Source organism: Haliotis rubra, unplaced genomic scaffold, assembly GCF_003918875.1.
Source record: "Haliotis rubra isolate DU_JTF1 unplaced genomic scaffold, ASM391887v1 Scf11, whole genome shotgun sequence".
Taxonomy (NCBI): Eukaryota; Metazoa; Mollusca; class Gastropoda; order Lepetellida; family Haliotidae; genus Haliotis; species Haliotis rubra.
The window spans coordinates 974,562-994,453 of record NW_025765003.1 but is presented as its reverse complement, the minus strand read 5'-3'; the positions used below and the strand labels follow the sequence as shown (position 1 = coordinate 994,453).

At 41.9% G+C, this 19,892-nt stretch overlaps 1 long non-coding RNA gene across 1 annotated transcript; it reads left to right on the top strand.

Moving 5' to 3' along the window:
* The first annotated feature begins 1,853 nt into the window (after positions 1 to 1,853).
* LOC124285618 lies at positions 1,854 to 19,681 on the top strand. Its single transcript, XR_006900853.1, has 3 exons — positions 1,854 to 1,938; positions 3,561 to 3,564; positions 19,671 to 19,681. It is a non-coding gene; the product is annotated as an uncharacterized LOC124285618 (long non-coding RNA).
* Positions 19,682 to 19,892: the final 211 nt, after the last annotated feature.

The window sequence follows — 19,892 nt, the reverse complement described above, 5'->3', positions numbered from 1 at the left end:
CGAAGAAAGAAATAAACAGAACAATTAAAAATAATGTTCGATGCAATTCCCTATTTTGACTTATACCATACGTTCCCGAATTATTTCAGGTGAACAATTAAACCCTAGACATTACCCTCCTATCTTTATGAATTACTTAAAAACTATCAAGGTATTAGTTCACAAGAAAGCTTAACAACACAGCCGTACGCAAATCATGAAAACAATTCCCAAATGCATTCATATTTAGGTGAAATGCATCTTTTTCAGAAGAGTTCAATTGTCCTATTTTCGACCATGCCGAAATAAACCAATAACAGTGATTTCGATGTCCAAAAGACAGGTTGAAAAAAAGAGCTGCTTTGAAACAAAGATAAACCATTGAAAGTGACCATTTTTCAACTATTGAAACAAGAACAACTGTTGTAGAGTGAAAAATTGTAAAAGAATCATACATATAATTTCAGTTTTTTAAAACATTTTCTGCTGATTTGCATAAGTGAACACATGCACAACGTCTTTGATATTGTGAAAAAGTGTTTAGGAACACCTAAGATTATCTTTGTGTACATTTTTGCTTGCAAAGGTACATTTTTCTGTTTACACATAGCAAAATCAGTCGCCAAAACTTAGCAATATTCAAGCGGTATTTGCATTTATTTCACATGTAGAATGATTCCTTAGGGTATAAAGAGTGCCTACAATGCATGATATGATACACAAGTACGAGAAATATGTCACGACTAACAGCTGAAGAAAGAGAAAGAGCCATTGGGATGGTGCAGATGGGGTCGACGTACAATGCTGTTGCCAACGTCCTCGGATGCCACCGTATCACCGTTATAAGACTTATGCAGCGCTACAGACAGACCGAGAAGTGGACACGTCCACGCATCACAACGCCAGCTGAACATTAGTACCTCCGTCAAATACACCTGAGGAACAGATTTCTACCGGTGACGTCATCAGCAAGGACAGCTCTGGGACGTTAATCAGATCGACAACAGTTAGAAGAAGACTTCGGGTCCAAGGTTTACGGCAGTATAGACCAAGGCAGGGGATACAGCTGACGCGGCAGCACCGTCAACACAGGGTTGTGTGGGCACGTAATGTCCGACGTTGGCAGAACCAGAACTGGCGGCGAGTGATGTTCACCGATGAGAGCCCTTTTATGATCCACAATGCAGATAGGAGAAGGAGGGTTTACCGTCGTCGGGGTGAAAGAGAAGCCCCATGCTGCGTTCAGGACGTTATTCCACAAGGGGGAGGCAGTGTGATGGTTTGGGGCGAAATCAGGGACGACGTTGCCACCGAACTTGTCGTCATTGATGGCAGTATGGCAGCCTACATTGACCAAGTCGTCCAGCCTGTGGTTCTCCCTTTCTTGCAGAGTCAGCCAAACACCCTTTACTAACAGGACAATGCACCCCCTCACGTAGCAAGATTGGCGACAAACGTCTTCAACGTCAAAAACGTCAACGTTTTGCCATGGCCTTCAAGATCGCAAGACATGAACCCCATAGGACATTTGTGGGACCATCTAGATCGCAGGGTTCGCTCGCGCCAACCACAGCCCCACACGCGTAGGCAACTGATCACTGCTTTGAGAGAAGAACGGCGTCGTATTCCATCCCCCCTTCATCAGACGATTAAAATTTTCTGTGAGGAGACGTCTTCTGGCATGTTTACATGCCAATGGTGGCCACGCTAGATATTGAAAAAATCATGAAATAACAAAATTATGAACTTTACATTGTGTTGATGTCTTTTTGTGTGGGATTAACATAATATATCATTGCAGCAGCAGGAGAATCAACCAATGTTCTCACACCTTTAGTGACAAGATGATTCCGTATTGTTTGGCTATAAAATGGAGCAGAAGGTTTTATCCTCACTTGAGTAGATTTTAAGAAATTCATTAAGGAACGAGGGTAACGTTTCTTTTGGCGTTTAGTGTATGTGCTCATCATATAGTCACAACTGTACAATCGACTCTGCTTTCAGCAGGGATTCCTTATGAGTGCGGACAGGGTTTAGTCGCTTCTATTTATGTGAACGGAAGGATGTAGTGTCTCTGGGAAACAATTACCTGCAAACCATACGCATGAAGCGGAAACAGGGATATCAATTGATTTACCTTGATGAAATATGAGGCAATGCATCTCATTCTGTGCAACATCAGTGAGGTTCTTCTCGTAAACTACCTTTAGGTACATATGACAGACTGATCCTTCTGGATTCAGGATGCCAAAGCACATTGTTTCTTCCTGGATGTGCTGTGGTATTTCGTGCAAAATCTAAAGATAACTGAGATTAATGTAACCAAATGAACAGTCAAGTCTTTCTAAAATGTTCTACCTCCGAATTCTCTGTTCGTTATGGACAATGCTTCCCATTACCGTATCCCCAGTAAGGTGGTCTGGCTTTGGTGACTGGTGGTATATAGCTCGTTTTATGGTATTACATGTAATATTGATACTCCAGATAGGGTATTCCATTTCCCCCTAAGAGTATCAAACATGTGTTGTATGACATTGTGAAGGCCAACAAGGTACAAGGTGGACATTGGCGTACAACAACATGGACACGAGGTCCTGAGGCTATCACCTTATCATTGTGACCTAAACCCCATAGAACTTGTCTGGGGAATTGTAAAGGGCGATGTTGGCAGAAACAATACAACATACAAATTATCTGATGTGGAGAAGCTGGTCAGAAATACTTGAAAGAAGATTGACTGACTGAGTTTGGTTTTACGCCGCTTTTAGCAATATTCCAGCAACATCACGGCGGGTACACCAGAATTCGAACCCGTGTCTTCGGCGTGACGAGCCAACGCTTTAACCACTAGACTACCCCACCGCCCCACAAAGTTGAGACCAAAATCGAAGCTTCATATGGGGAAAAGACTGTTTACATAATGTCATCAGTCAAATTGTTATTTCAGTTGACAGTGACAGTGACAGTGACAATGAAAATACTTCAGAGCAAAGGTTTTTAGTTTATCCCTGTGTTTCGCATTACCCTTTAGTTGCTGTTTATTGTGCATACCCCCTTGTTACAACTGTCATTAAACACTAACATGCCAATATCTGAATTATAGTGACGGGTTGGTATGGACAAAACGTGATTCCGTTTATTAAAGGAGCGAAAGTTGTATGGATAATTACAAAATAACTATAAAATGATCTCCTATAGTACAAACAGCGACACAACAAATGCCAATATTATGTTTCAGATAACACAATGTGATCTATACTAGCCACATAAAGAAACTGTGCATTGTCAAAATATTATCCCAGTTGATAAGTACGATAACAATGTCAAAGGTACATATAAACTTTAATGGAGGATCATGAGACCATAACAAGTCGGGAGAATTTCAATTGAAAAGTCACTGAAAAGTCACTCACAATGACGTCACGAGTCCACAAGCGGGACAGGGGTCAAACGACCATGTCACAAGCTCAATAACGGGTATGTCCACCATCGGCATTGAGAACAGCAGTGCATCGACGACGCATAGAGCCTATCAAACGTGCAAGGAAGGCTTGTGGGATGTCACGCCAGATTCTCTCAAGTTCTGTTGCAAGGTCAAGGACGTTACCTGGCGGATGAGGAAGACGGCGTAGACGTCGATCCATCTCGTCCCAAACATGCTCTATCAGGGAGAGATCCGGTGAATTTGCAGGCCAAGGCAGTAAGTCAACGTTGTGGTGTTGCAAGAAATCCATAGCAACCCCTTGCCGTATGAGGGCGGGCATTGTTCTTTGGAATGTTAACCCAGGGACATGACGTTGCAGAAAAGGAATAGCCACAGGTCGAAGAATCTGATCCCTGTAGTCCACACCAGTTAAGTTGCCCTGAACAATCACCAAAGGAGTTCTGATATTCCACCCCAAATCATCACGGAACCACCACCAAAGCGATTCCTCTCCAAGACACAGGCCTGTGCATAACATTCCCCAACGCGTCTATAGGCACGTTGACGTCAATCACTATGGGAAATGATAAACCTGGACTCATCTGTAAAACAACATTTCTCCACCAAAACAAGTGTCTGCGGACATGATTTCGGCACCACATTCGTTGTGTCAGGATAGGCCGTATGGCGGGACGTCGTGGTCTGATCCCGTGATGACGAAAACGTTGTCGAACTCTGTTGGGATGGATATGGCGAAGTCCTGGGATGGTTCGGGCAGTCATCACTGCAGTCTGAAACCTGTGGCGAAGATGGGTCACCCTTATCCATCTGTCCTGCCTTGGCGTTGTTACACGTGGACGTCCAGAACGTGGCCGATCGATGACGTCATTTGTGTTCAGGTAGCGTCTCACCAGTGCAGAATGGTGTTCCGCTGGCAGTGGAAAAGTGCAGCCACTTGTCGTTGAGACATTCCCCACGGACCATCCAATGGCCTCATGACGTTGTGCAGACGTGAGGCTTGGCATGCTATGCGTTTCAATAGCCGTTTAATTTTGGAACGATCGCAAGGGCAGGGGTTGAGCTTTCCAAAGTGACAGTATTGTGTGGCATTCATTTGCTCTGTTTCTCTTTCCAGGAATGCACGTGCAACAACGTATTGCATGTCTCAAGGACGAACCCACTGACGTCACGGAACGTGGCACGTGCATGCATGTTGGATTCATGTCACTAATCTCTGAGTTTAAATCCTTATGTGTCTACACAGGTTTGATAAATTTAGATTTTAAATTTTTGTATGCACAGTTTCTTTATGTGCCTAGTATATAAACAGTAACAAACGTAACTACCATAGTCATACAATGGAAATGACACGCAAAGGCTTCCATTCCAGAGAGATTACAAGAATTGCTGAAAAGCAGCTGAAGCAATGAACCATTGCACACGCACGCCTTTCTCAATGTAAAAAGAGGCAAATTTACCAAGGTTCACATATAATGAACTCAACAGGGTAATACATTTATACAGTTAACTTCTGATAAATCTGAAGGTTAATTTCCAGCCACCCAACACACACATCAACTTGCTAAATGGCCTTTTGGGGAAAGCAATTATGTTGCAGCCAAATTCTTATTTAAGATATAGCGGACCAAATACGACTTATTGAAAACAATTGTTAACAAATTGTGTTATGTTCTTTGCATAACATATTATTCTTAAGACCGAAAGACTTTTCAAAACAAAGGAACTGTCAGAGACAATAACAGACAAAATTAGAATTATGACTTGTTTGCACAATTACCCATTCGTTACGTGTTGATTCGAATACGTTAACCAGAAATTAGTCCGTGAGAGAAATGTAATATAACTGACAACTGTATTTTGAAAAAGTAACTAAGGTTACAAATCTCTAGAAATCACCACGAAGTATTTACAATGGCAGTACAGAATACAGTGGCAGTGCATATTCAGTGGCATTACAAATACAGTTCTAATTTCCAGAAATTTAGGGCGGTGGGGTAGCCTCGTGGTTAAAGCGTTCGCTCGTCACGCCGAAGACCGGGTTCGATTCCCACATGGGTACAAAGTGGAAGCCAATTTCTGGTGTTCCCCGCCGTTATATTGCTGGAATATTGCTAAAAGCGGCGTAAAACCATATTCACTCACTCAATATAATCATTGAATATAATAATAAACATAGTGATGATAATATACACCTTACTGCAAAAATGGTCAAGCTTCCAAATTCGCCAAAGGCTGAGAATGTATGATGAAAGTGATCTGTACGGAACTGCTGGTATTCTTGTAACGTGAGAAAAGCGCGGCCTTTATATAAAATGTACTTGCTCACGAACATTTCATAATAGTCTGGGTTATACAATGCTGGAAAGGAAGGATAAGTATATATGGATTTCTTTATTGCAACAGGAACGACGTTCAGGTGTAGGTTATCAAGCAAGTCATGAACAGTGTATGGAGTCAGACAGACAGGCAGAGTGTATTTAGTAATGTCGGCCTAATGGCCCATATCACAGTTACATAATATAAAGCACAGATGGACAGTGGTCATTCTTATTAACTACATTGTAGCTTTATATCTGCAGGAGAGTATTTGGTGTATAAATAAAGCAGTAATGAATATAATACGTGGATGTTTAGAGCTTTAAATATTATGGAGTGAGAGTGGGACCTTGTATACATTTCTAAGTTGGATGAGATATTTTCCGCGGAAGTGTTGGTACTGTTTACAGAAAAAGAAAATATGTCTTTCGTCTTCAATTTGTGGGAAATTGCCGAATGTACAGTACAGCTCTCCAGAGGCACATCCTGATGTCAAAAGATGTTGACTTTGCAAGAAATCGTTGTAGGCAATCCGAAATTTGCAGAGAGCACGTATGAGATCTTTTCTTTTTAGTTCTGTGATGTAAGGTTCCAGTTGAAGATCGTATTTGAACTGTGAGTATTGATTAAGATATTTTGATGCATTGATATCGTTGCGCCAGCTTTGGTGTCCTATATCTGTAAATCGTTGCTGGAAGATAGACATCGTGCCTGTTTTGTATTGCGCTGGCGTGGATTAACAACATGACGCGATAGTGAGCTCCTCTCAACTGTTTTCAACTTCGGCGGCATAAGCACATGACTAGATACACACACACATTGCGCATGAGTGGTTCCAAAAACTTATACAGGCAAATTCTTACGAACTGTTATCAAATGTAGGAGTTTAACCGAAACGAATATCTTACATCCCCTCTTTTTTATAAGCTCAGCCACTAACCAAAGAACAAATTATAGAAGTCCATTCTCTTATGGCTCAAAGCAGCTGACTGTTAAACATTGTCTTAACTACAAATAAAAGTCACTTCAATGAAACAAAGTTCTTGCAGGTATACTCGCCACAGTTTTTAAAGTCATTCAAATCTTGATGGCTTAAAGATTGCCCGTCCTCTGGATGAATAGGCAATTGGTTGTCGGAGGTCCACTGGGACCATAGGCTGAACTCCTGACTGTGGTGTACTGTCCACATGTGTTGACTCGGTTGGACTATCGTTGCTTTTAGCAGCCAGATGATCTCCTGGTACACTGGAGATAATCTCATTGGTGGAATGCAAGTCTCTCTTGTTGCGACGGTACTCTGCACCATCATCAGTCTTGACATGGTATGAACGAGGTGTGTTGGCGTAACCCGTCACGACACCTGGTATCCAATCCTTGCCTTGCCTCACTCTCACACTGTCAAGTGTACTTAATGCAGGCCTCGGATGTGAAGATCTGTCATAGTAATGCTTTTGACGCATTTTAGAATCCACCATTGCCTCATGCACACTTTCACAGCTGATGACTTTTGGCTTCAGTAAATCTGGATGACTGGGTAAGTCAGTTCTGGGACGTCTTGACATAAGTAGCTGGGCGGGAGAAGATCCCATCTCATTTAATGGAGTGTTGCGATAAGCAAGTAAAGACCAATAAGGATCATCACCACTCTGCTTAGCTTTAAGCAGTAGTCGTATCACAGTCTGTACAGACTTTTCAGCTAGACCATTTGCTTGTGGATACAAGGATGAGGAGGTAATATGTTCAATGTTCCACTTTTGAACAAATTCTCTGAATTCCTCTCTGATGCATACTGTGGCCCATTATCAGAACAATTCTGCTCGGTACACTATGCCGTGCAAACGTCGACTTCATGTGAGTTATCACAGTCTTCGACTTCGTGTTTGACAGCAAAGCAATCTCTATATATCGACTGTAAAAAGAGCTGCTTTGAAACAAAGATAAAACCATTGAAAGTGACCATTTTTCAACTATTGAAACAAGAACAACTGTTGTAGAGTGTGAAAAATTTGTAAAAGAATCATACATATAATTTTCAGTTTTTAAAACATTTTCTGCTGATTTGCATAAGTGAACACATGCACAACGTCTTTGATATTGTGAAAAGTGTTTAGGAACACCTAAGATTATCTTTGTGTACATTTTGCTTGCAAAGGTACATTTTTCTTGTTTACACATAGCAAAATCAGTCGCCAAAACTTAGCAATATTCAAGCGGTATTTGCATTTATTTCACATGTAGAATGATTCCTTAGGGTATAAAGAGCGCCTACAATGCATGATATGATACACAAGTACGAGAAATATGTCACGACTAACAGCTGAAGAAAGAGAAAGAGCCATTTGGATGGTGCAGATGGGGTCGACGTACAATGCTGTTTGCCAACGTCCTCGGATGCCACCGTATCACCGTTATAAGACTTATGCAGCGCTACAGACAGACCGAGAAGTGGACACGTCCACGCATCACAACGCCAGCTGAACATTAGTACCTCCGTCAAATACACCTGAGGAACAGATTTCTACCGGTGACGTCATCAGCAAGGACAGCTCTGGGACGTTAATCAGATCGACAACAGTTAGAAGAAGACTTCGGGTCCAAGGTTTACGGCAGTATAGACCAAGGCAGGGGATACAGCTGACGCGGCAGCACCGTCAACACAGGGTTGTGTGGGCACGTAATGTCCGACGTTGGCAGAACCAGAACTGGCGGCGAGTGATGTTCACCGATGAGAGCCCTTTTATGATCCACAATGCAGATAGGAGAAGGAGGGTTTACCGTCGTCGGGGTGAAAGAGAAGCCCCATGCTGCGTTCAGGACGTTATTCCACAAGGGGGAGGCAGTGTGATGGTTTGGGGCGAAATCAGGGACGACGTTGCCACCGAACTTGTCGTCATTGATGGCAGTATGGCAGCCTACATTGACCAAGTCGTCCAGCCTGTGGTTCTCCCTTTCTTGCAGAGTCAGCCAAACACCCTTTACTAACAGGACAATGCACCCCCTCACGTAGCAAGATTGGCGACAAACGTCTTCAACGTCAAAAACGTCAACGTTTTGCCATGGCCTTCAAGATCGCAAGACATGAACCCCATAGGACATTTGTGGGACCATCTAGATCGCAGGGTTCGCTCGCGCCACCCACAGCCCCACACGCGTAGGCAACTGATCACTGCTTTGAGAGAAGAACGGCGTCGTATTCCATCCCCCTTCATCAGACGATTAAAATTTTCTGTGAGGAGACGTCTTCTGGCATGTTTGCATGCCAATGGTGGCCACGCTAGATATTGAAAAAATCATGAAATAACAAAATTATGAACTTTACATTGTGTTGATGTCTTTTTGTGTGGGATTAACCTAATATATCATTGCAGCAGCAGGAGAATCAACCAATGTTATCAGACCTTTAGTGACAAGATGATTCCGTATTGTTTGGCTATAACATGGAGCAGAAGGTTTTATCCTCACTTGAGTAGATTTTAAGAAATTCATTAAGGAACGAGGGTAACGTTTCTTTGGCGTTTAGTGTATGTGCTCATCATATAGTCACAACTGTACAATCGACTCTGCTTTCAGCAGGGATTCCTTATGAGTGCGGACAGGGTTTAGTCGCTTCTATTTATGTGAACGGAAGGATGTAGTGTCTCTGGGAAACAATTACCTGCAAACCATACGCATGAAGCGGAAACAGGGATATCAATTGATTTACCTTGATGAAATATGAGGCAATGCATCTCATTCTGTGCAACATCAGTGAGGTTCTTCTCGTAAACTACCTTTAGGTACATATGACAGACTGATCCTTCTGATTCAGGATGCCAAAGCACATTGTTTCTTCCTGGATGTGCTGTGGTATTTCGTGCAAAATCTAAAGATAACTGAGATTAATGTAACCAAATGAACAGTCAAGTCTTTCTAAAATGTTCTACCTCCGAATTCTCTGTTCGTTATGGACAATGCTTCCCATTACCGTATCCCCAGTAAGGTGGTCTGGCTTTGGTGACTGGTGGTATATAGCTCGTTTTATGGTATTACATGTAATATTGATACTCCAGATAGGGTATTCCATTTCCCCCTAAGAGTATCAAACATGTGTTGTATGACATTGTGAAGGCCAACAAGGTACAAGGTGGACATTGGCGTACAATAACATGGACACGAGGTCCTGAGGCTATCACCGTATCATTGTGACCTAAACCCCATAGAACTTGTCTGGGGAATTGTAAAGGGCGATGTTGGCAGAAACAATACAACATACAAATTATCTGATGTGGAGAAGCTGGTCAGAAATACTTGAAAGAAGATTGACTGACTGAGTTTGGTTTTACGCCGCTTTTAGCAATATTCCAGCAACATCACGGCGGGTACACCAGAATTCGAACCCGTGTCTTCGGCGTGACGAGCCAACGCTTTAACCACTAGACTACCCCACCGCCCCACAAAGTTGAGACCAAAATCGAAGCTTCATATAGGGGAAAAGACTGTTTACATAATGTCATCAGTCAAATTGTTATTTCAGTTGACAGTGACAGTGACAGTGACAATGAAAATACTTCAGAGCAAAGGTTTTTAGTTTATCCCTGTGTTTCGCATTACCCTTTAGTTGCTGTTTATTGTGCATACCCCCTTGTTACAACTGTCATTAAACACTAACATGCCAATATCTGAATTATAGTGACGGGTTGGTATGGACAAAACGTGATTCCGTTTATTAAAGGAGCGAAAGTTGTATGGATAATTACAAAATAACTATAAAAATGATCTCCTATAGTACAAACAGCGACACAACAAATGCCAATGTTATGTTTCAGATAACACAATGTGATCTATACTAGCCACATAAAGAAACTGTGCATTGTCAAAATATTATCCCAGTTGATAAGTACGATAACAATGTCAAAGGTACATATAAACTTTAATGGAGGGATCATGAGACCATAACAAGTCGGGAGAATTTCAATTGAAAAGTCACTGAAAAGTCACTCACAATGACGTCACGAGTCCACAAGCGGGACAGGGGTCAAACGACCATGTCACAAGCTCAATAACGGGTATGTCCACCATCGGCATTGAGAACAGCAGTGCATCGACGACGCATAGAGCCTATCAAACGTGCAAGGAAGGCTTGTGGGATGTCACGCCAGATTCTCTCAAGTTCTGTTGCAAGGTCAAGGACGTTACCTGGCGGATGAGGAAGACGGCGTAGACGTCGATCCATCTCGTCCCAAACATGCTCTATCAGGGAGAGATCCGGTGAATTTGCAGGCCAAGGCAGTAAGTCAACGTTGTGGTGTTGCAAGAAATCCATAGCAACCCTTGCCGTATGAGGGCGGGCATTGTTCTTTTGGAATGTTAACCCAGGGACATGACGTTGCAGAAAAGGAATAGCCACAGGTCGAAGAATCTGATCCCTGTAGTCCACACCAGTTAAGTTGCCCTGAACAATCACCAAAGGAGTTCTGATATTCCACCCCAAATCATCACGGAACCACCACCAAAGCGATTCCTCTCCAAGACACAGGCCTGTGCATAACATTCCCCAACGCGTCTATAGGCACGTTGACGTCAATCACTATGGGAAATGATAAACCTGGACTCATCTGTAAAAACAACATTTCTCCACCAAAACAAGTGTCTGCGGACATGATTTCGGCACCACATTCGTTGTGTCAGGATAGGCCGTATGGCGGGACGTCGTGGTCTGATCCCGTGATGACGAAAACGTTGTCGAACTCTGTTGGGATGGATATGGCGAAGTCCTGGGATGGTTCGGGCAGTCATCACTGCAGTCTGAAACCTGTGGCGAAGATGGGTCACCCTTATCCATCTGTCCTGCCTTGGCGTTGTTACACGTGGACGTCCAGAACGTGGCCGATCGATGACGTCATTTGTGTTCAGGTAGCGTCTCACCAGTGCAGAATGGTGTTCCGCTGGCAGTGGAAAAGTGCAGCCACTTGTCGTTGAGACATTCCCCCACGGACCATCCCAATGGCCTCATGACGTTGTGCAGACGTGAGGCTTGGCATGCTATGCGTTTCAATAGCCGTTTAATTTTTGGAACGATCGCAAGGGCAGGGGTTGAGCTTTCCAAAGTGACAGTATTGTGTGGCATTCATTTGCTCTGTTTCTCTTTCCAGGAATGCACGTGCAACAACGTATTGCATGTCTCAAGGACGAACCCACTGACGTCACGGAACGTGGCACGTGCATGCATGTTGGATTCATGTCACTAATCTCTGAGTTTAAATCCTTATGTGTCTACACAGGTTTGATAAATTTAGATTTTAAATTTTTGTATGCACAGTTTCTTTATGTGCCTAGTATATAAACAGTAACAAACGTAACTACCATAGTCATACAATGGAAATGACACCAAAGGCTTCCATTCCAGAGAGATTACAAGAATTGCTGAAAAGCAGCTGAAGCAATGAACCATTGCACACGCACGCCTTTCTCAATGTAAAAGAGGCAAATTTACCAAGGTTCACATATAATGAACTCAACAGGGTAATACATTTATACAGTTAACTTCTGATAAATCTGAAGGTTAATTTCAGCCACCCAACACACATCAACTTGCTAAATGGCATTTTGGGGGAAAGCAATTATGTTGCAGCCAAATTCTTATTTAAGATATAGCGGACCAAATACGACTTATTGAAAACAATTGTTAACAAATTGTGTTATGTTCTTTGCATAACATATTATTCTTAAGACCGAAAGACTTTTCAAAACAAAGGAACTGTCAGAGACAATAACAGACAAAATTAGAATTATGACTTGTTTGCACAATTACCCATTCGTTACGTGTTGATTCGAATACGTTAACCAGAAATTAGTCCGTGAGAGAAATGTAATATAACTGACAACTGTATTTTGAAAGTAACTAAGGTTACAAATCTCTAGAAATCACCACGAAGTATTTACAATGGCAGTACAGAATACAGTGGCAGTGCATATTCAGTGGCATTACAAATACAGTTCTAATTTCCAGAAATTTAGGGCGGTGGGGTAGCCTCGTGGTTAAAGCGTTCGCTCGTCACGCCGAAGACCCGGGTTCGATTCCCACATGGGTACAAAGTGTGAAGCCAATTTCTGGTGTTCCCCGCCGTTATATTGCTGGAATATTGCTAAAAGCGGCGTAAAACCATATTCACTCACTCAATATAATCATTGAATATAATAATAAACATAGTGATGATAATATACACCTTACTGCAAAAATGGTCAAGCTTCCAAATTAAGCAAAGGCTGAGAATGTATGATGAAAGTGATCTGCACGGAACTGCTGGTATTCTTGTAACGTGAGAAAAAGCGCGGCCTTTATATAAAATGTACTTGCTCACGAACATTTCATAATAGTCTGGGTTATACAATACTGGAAAGGAAGGATAAGTATATATGGATTTCTTTATTGCAACAGGAACGACGTTCAGGTGTAGGTTATCAAGCAAGTCATGAACAGTGTATGGAGTCAGACAGACAGGCAGAGTGTATTTAGTAATGTCGGCCTAATGGCCCATAATACAGTTACATAATATAAAGTACAGATGGACAGTGGTCATTCTTATTAACTACATTGTAGCTTTATATCTGCAGGAGAGTATTTGGTGTATAAATAAAGCAGTAATGAATATAATACGTGGATGTTTAGAGCTTTAAATATTATGGAGTGAGAGTGGGACCTTGTATACATTTCTAAGTTGGATGAGATATTTTCCGCGGAAGTGTTGGTACTGTTTACAGAAAAAGAAAATATGTCTTTCGTCTTCAATTTGTGGGAAATTGCCGAATGTACAGTACAGCTCTCCAGAGGCACATCCTGATGTCAAAAGATGTTGACTTTGAAATCGTTGTAGGCAATCCGAAATTTGCAGAGAGCACGTATGAGATCTTTTCTTTTTAGTTCTGTGATGTAAGGTTCCAGTTGAAGATCGTATTTGAACTGTGAGTATTGATTAAGATATTTTGATGCATTGATATCGTTGCGCCAGCTTTGGTGTCCTATATCTGTAAATCGTTGCTGGAAGATAGACATCGTGCCTGTTTTGTATTGCGCTGGCGTGGATTAACAACATGACGCGATAGTGAGCTCCTCTCAACTGTTTTCAACTTCGGCGGCATAAGCACATGACTAGATACACACACACACTGCGCATGAGTGGTTCCAAAAACTTATACAGGCAAATTCTTACGAACTGTTATCAAATGTAGGAGTTTAACCGAAACGAATATCTTACATCCCCTCTTTTTTATAAGCTCAGCCACTAACCAAAGAACAAATTATAGAAGTCCATTCTCTTATGGCTCAAAGCAGCTGACTGTTAAACATTGTCTTAACTACAAATAAAAAGTCACTTCAATGAAACAAAGTTCTTGCAGGTATACTGCCACAGTTTTTAAAGTCATTCAAATCTTGATGGCTTAAAGATTGCCCGTCCTCTGGATGAATAGGCAATTGGTTGTCGGAGGTCCACTGGGACCATAGGCTGAACTCCTGACTGTGGTGTACTGTCCACATGTGTTGACTCGGTTGGACTATCGTTGCTTTTAGCAGCCAGATGATCTCCTGGTACACTGGAGATAATCTCATTGGTGGAATGCAAGTCTCTCTTGTTGCGACGGTACTCTGCACCATCATCAGTCTTCACATGGTATGAACGAGGTGTGTTGGCGTAACCCGTCACGACACCTGGTATCCAATCCTTGCCTTGCCTCACTCTCACACTGTCAAGTGTACTTAATGCAGGCCTCGGATGTGAAGATCTGTCATAGTAATGCTTTTGACGCATTTTAGAATCCACCATTGCCTCATGCACACTTTCACAGCTGATGACTTTTGGCTTCAGTAAATCTGGATGACTGGGTAAGTCAGTTCTGGGACGTCTTGACATAAGTAGCTGGGCAGGAGAAGATCCCATCTCATTTAATGGAGTGTTGCGATAAGCAAGTAAAGACCAATAAGGATCATCACCACTCTGCTTAGCTTTAAGCAGTAGTCGTATCACAGTCTGTACAGACTTTTCAGCTAGACCATTTGCTTGTGGATACAAGGATGAGGAGGTAATATGTTCAATGTTCCACTTTTGAACAAATTCTCTGAATTCCTCTGATGCATACTGTGGCCCATTATCAGAGACAATTCTGCTCGGTACACTATGCCGTGCAAACGTCGACTTCATGTGAGTTATCACAGTCTTCGACTTCGTGTTTGACAGCAAAGCAATCTCTATATATCGACTGTAGTAATCAACTACAAGCAGATAGTCAAGTCCATTCAACTAGAACAAATCAGTTGCTACGAACTGCCATGGTAACTTAGGAACTTCACTGGGTATCATCGGTTCCTTGCACTGTTTCATCCTGTTCTGCTGACAAGTGCCACAATCTCAACAGTTCTCTCAATGTCAGCTGTCATACGCGGCCAGAATATGACATCACGAGCTCTTTCTTCGCACTTGACAATTCCCATATGGCCTGTATGTATCCTTTTTAACATCTCCTTTCTCATGGAAATTGGAATAACAATTTTGTCACCCTTGTAGACAATTCCATCTATAACTGTCAATTCATCACGGAAATTCCCAATTTCTTTGATACTGCTTGGACAATCATGCAAATTCATTTCCATCCGTTCATGATTATTTTCATAAGCATTAAATGTTGACTATCGTCACTACTTTCCTTTCTGATCTCTTCCATCTTCTTGTCAGATACTGGTAAGCTGCTTGTCACCATGTGTACATATGACTGGATATCTTCATCAAGAGACAGGTCTTCTTTGTTTGACGAAGACTCTATGAAATGCCGAGACAGCATGTCTGCTACAGGAACATTCTTCCCAGGTGTGAACTCTACATCTGCATCATAGACCTGAAGTCTCATTCTCATGCGTTGAAGTCTCAGGGAATAGCATGTAATGGCTTCGTGAAAAAAACTTCTAGTGGTTTCTGACTTTGAAATTTCTCCAAAACAGATAGTAGTGAAATTTTTCACAACCAAACAGAATGGCAAGCATCTCCTTTTCTATTTGGGCATAGTTCCTCTGTGAGTTAGTCATTGCCTTCGATACGAAATCTACTTGTCCCTTATCCTGAAATATGACTGCCCCTAGACCATTCTGTGATGTGTCAGTCTCAAGAGTCACTGACTTCTTTGGGTCAAAGTACTGTAAAATAGGCCCTGGTGACTTAGTGATCATATTCTTGATTTCTTGAAATGTTGCTTCATGTTCCGGTGTCCAACAGAACAAGTATCTTGCTTTGTTAGTTCATGTAGTACGTGTGTCTTCTCTGACAAACTTGGAGCGTATTGTGCCAGATAGGTAAACATGCCTAAGTACCCTTCCAATTCCTTCTTGCAAGTTGGAGTGTTCATGTCTTTCACAGCCTGGACTTTATCAGGATCTGGTTTCATCCCGTCAGATGTAAGAATTTCACCAAAGAATTTCACCTCTTGTTGACAAAGCTGAGTTTTATCTGGATTCAGCTTAATACCCTTCTCCCTGGCTCTCTGGAGTGTTTGTCTGAGACGACTATCATGTTCAGCTGTCGTGCTACCTGGGATCAAAATGTCATCAACAAAAGGGTGAGTATGCCCCAAACCCTCAAAAGCACTATCCATTCTCTTTTGAAAGATCTCGCTTGCACTTTTGATGCCAAAAGGTAATCTCATAAATCGATATCGTCCGAATGGAGTATTGAATGTTGTCAGTAGGGACGACTGGGAGTCTAGTGGTACTTGCCAGAAAGATGACTTGGCATCCAACACTGTAAAATACTTCTGTCCGACCAACTTTGGTGTTATGTCTTGCAGAGTTGGCATTCTATAATGTTCACGCTTCACCACTTTATTCAAGTCAGTAGGATCCAAGCAAACTCTAATTTCACCATTTGATTTAGGTGCAACCACCATTGAGTTTACCCAACTGGTTGGTTCATCTACCTTACATATCACACCTAAATCCTCCATTCTTTGTAATTCTTTCTGAATTTTTGTATCCAAAGCTAAAGGGCCCCTTCGTACAGCATATACAACTGGTACTGCATTTTCCTCAATCTGTATGCAATATTTATCTTCGATACATCCAATCCCTTGGAATACATCCTTGAATTCCTTAAGAATCTTCCTTAAGAGTTTGTGATTGTCAACACAACCTGTATCAAGCCCATCTCTCTACAAGCTTTGAGTCCCAATACTGGAGGTGAGTGTTTATCATCATGATCCACCACGATGAAATCAAACCTATTCGACACTTCCTTGTATTGACATTGTAATGTTGTCAGTCCTAAGATCCTCAGTGGAACACCACCATAACCAAATAGTCTGGTCTGAGTTGGACGCAGCGGACCTGCTCTGCTACGAACTCTGTGAAACTCATCATCTGGTAAGACATTCACTTGGGCATCTGAATCAAGATTCATGTTTGTTTCCGCACTGCCATTTACAGTCATTGGCATATAAATCTCATCTTTATTTACTTCTTGACCTTTCTCGACAGACCAAATAAAGAAATCCTCAGTAGACTGTTCAATTCCATGAACTCTGTTTGTTGGAGCATTTCCACTATTCCTGTGACCTTGGAATCTTCCACGACTATGTCTGGAGTGAACATTACCTCCCTTTGGAGAATGTCTATTGTCACCTTTACAAACTGATGCATAATGTCCTATTTTATGACATTTCAAACATGCCCTCCCAACTGCTGGACATGATTCCTGACATGAATGAAATTTTCCACACATTTGACAAGTCTGACTCTGAAACACTTTATCTTTATCATGTTTGTGGTTGCCATGCTTACCAAAACTGTACATCGCACTCCATCTTCTTCATCTGTTCTTTACTCATTCCGAAACTTCTTGCTAAGTCTCTTGCCTTTTGCAGTGTTAAATCTGCCTCTTGCAGCAGTCGTTCTTGAACCTGTTTATCCTTCGTTCCGCATACTATTCGATCTCGAATTATCTCATTCTCAATTTCCCCCAAAAGCACAGTGTCTTGCTAAATTCTTCAGTTCTGTCACATACTGATCTACACCTTCGCTCCGTTGTTGATTTCTTGAATAAAAACGGAATCTCATAACTGTTGTGTTTTGTTGCGGTACGCAATGTTGCTCAAACTTGGCAAACAACACATCAATTTTGTCAGTTTTGTCCGCGGTCAAAGTCCCCGTATTGAATATATCTCTTCCTATTTGTCCAATATGCAATAAAAAATACGCACACTTCTGCTTGTCATTCTTGCCTGACAGTGGTCCTGTCAACAACAACTTCATCGTCTGCTGCCATCGCCGCCATGCCTCGCCGACATTCACCGACTCGAAGTCCATCGGGGGAATTTCGATCTTCACAGACATTTCTTGACTGAACTACTATTACACAGGTCGTGAAACGATGTCTAGTAGTCGTAAGCCTTCACTTCTGACACCATGTTTTGTATTGCGCTGGCGTGGATTAACAACATGACGCGATAGTGAGCTCCTCTCAACTGTATTCAACTTCGGCGGCATAAGCACATGGCTAGATACACACACACTGCGCATGAGTGGTTCCAAATCTTATACAGGCAAATTCTTACGAACTGTTATCAAATGTAGGAGTTTAACCGAAACGAATATCTTACAGTGCCTGACGTGTGACTTGTTCTAAATGCCAATCAAATACAGGCTGCAATATAGTGCGATTGATAAAGAATGTGGCACTAAAAATGTCAACTAAGATGCCTCATGAAAAGAGTTGGCTTATATAAAGATGATGCAACAAAAACTAAAGGTTGGATCATTGTGATGTTAAACGAATGAGTGAGTCTAGTTTTACGCCGCTTTTAGTAATCGTTCAGCAATATCACGGCGGGGGATACCAGAAAGGGGCTTCACACATACCCATGAAGGGAATCGAACCCGGGTTTTCAGCATGAGGAGAGGACGCTTTAACCACTAGGCTACGATTCGTACCCCACCGCCCCTAACATAAAAGAAGATAGATACCTGTCGTGAAAATATCAGTAAGCTATACTAGCCACACAAACAATTTGAAAATATAACAGAAACAAACAGTTTCCATGTGAACTTTAGAAGGTGGATATGAAGATCATTCGAAGAAAAGCATGTATAATGATAACGGGTATGCCCAGCGTGGGAAAATCGAGAACAGTCTATCAAATGGTACGAACTGCTTGTGTGATCGCTTTGCCATATGCTCTGCATATCTACTGCCAAACGTTATCTGGAGGATTTGGTACACAAAGTAGATGTCGGTCCATTTCTTTTCACACATGCTAAATATTGGAGAGATCTGATGAATTTGAAGGCCAAGGCAGCATTTGAATATTTTGCTATTGACCAGAACCCATTGCAAATCTTGCCCTGTGAAGACGGTATTGTCCTGTTTCAATGTCAATCCTGGGCCATGATGCTGAAGAAACGGAATTGCCACTGATCCGAGAATCTGTAGCCCAAACCTGTCAAATACTCAGCCCTGAACAAGAACGAAGGGGGTTTTCTGACGTGCACTCATCCCACCCCAAATTATCTTTGAACCACCCCCATGGCGATTCTAATCCATGACAGACTTGAGCAGAACGCTCAAATTTGGACACATCTGTGAAAACATCAGCCTTCCACCACAACCGATCAAAGACTTAAGCAGTACGGTTAGATTTGCTCGGGAAACGGCATCTTCGCAAACTGCCGCAGCTGTGACACGCGCGTTATGTAAATAATTCAAAGTGTCACTCGTATGCTGTATTAACCAATAAATACAAACTTCAGCCATTGCTTTCATTGTCCTCACAAACTCTCGGCGTCACTGTTATAGACAATGAAATACTTTCAGTGCAGATAGACACAACCCAAAAGCTGTTTTCAACTCTACTATAGTTTTCCTTCGTGTTTGATATTTAACAATATAACTGTGAATCACAGGTTCCTGTATGAAAGAGTTTAGATTTCTTTAAGGTCAGTCTTTTCTTGATCTCTTGATTTTAAGAAGATTCTACTAGCACCTCTACACAAGAGGAATTTAGAACACTTGACATTGGGGCCGTCAAAAGACTCACTGAATCAGTATACATCCAAGAAAATGGAAAACTCCTTCTACTAGGATATATATTGAAGACATTCAGAAGTAACTGAGGTGACCTGAAATGAAAGAACAATATC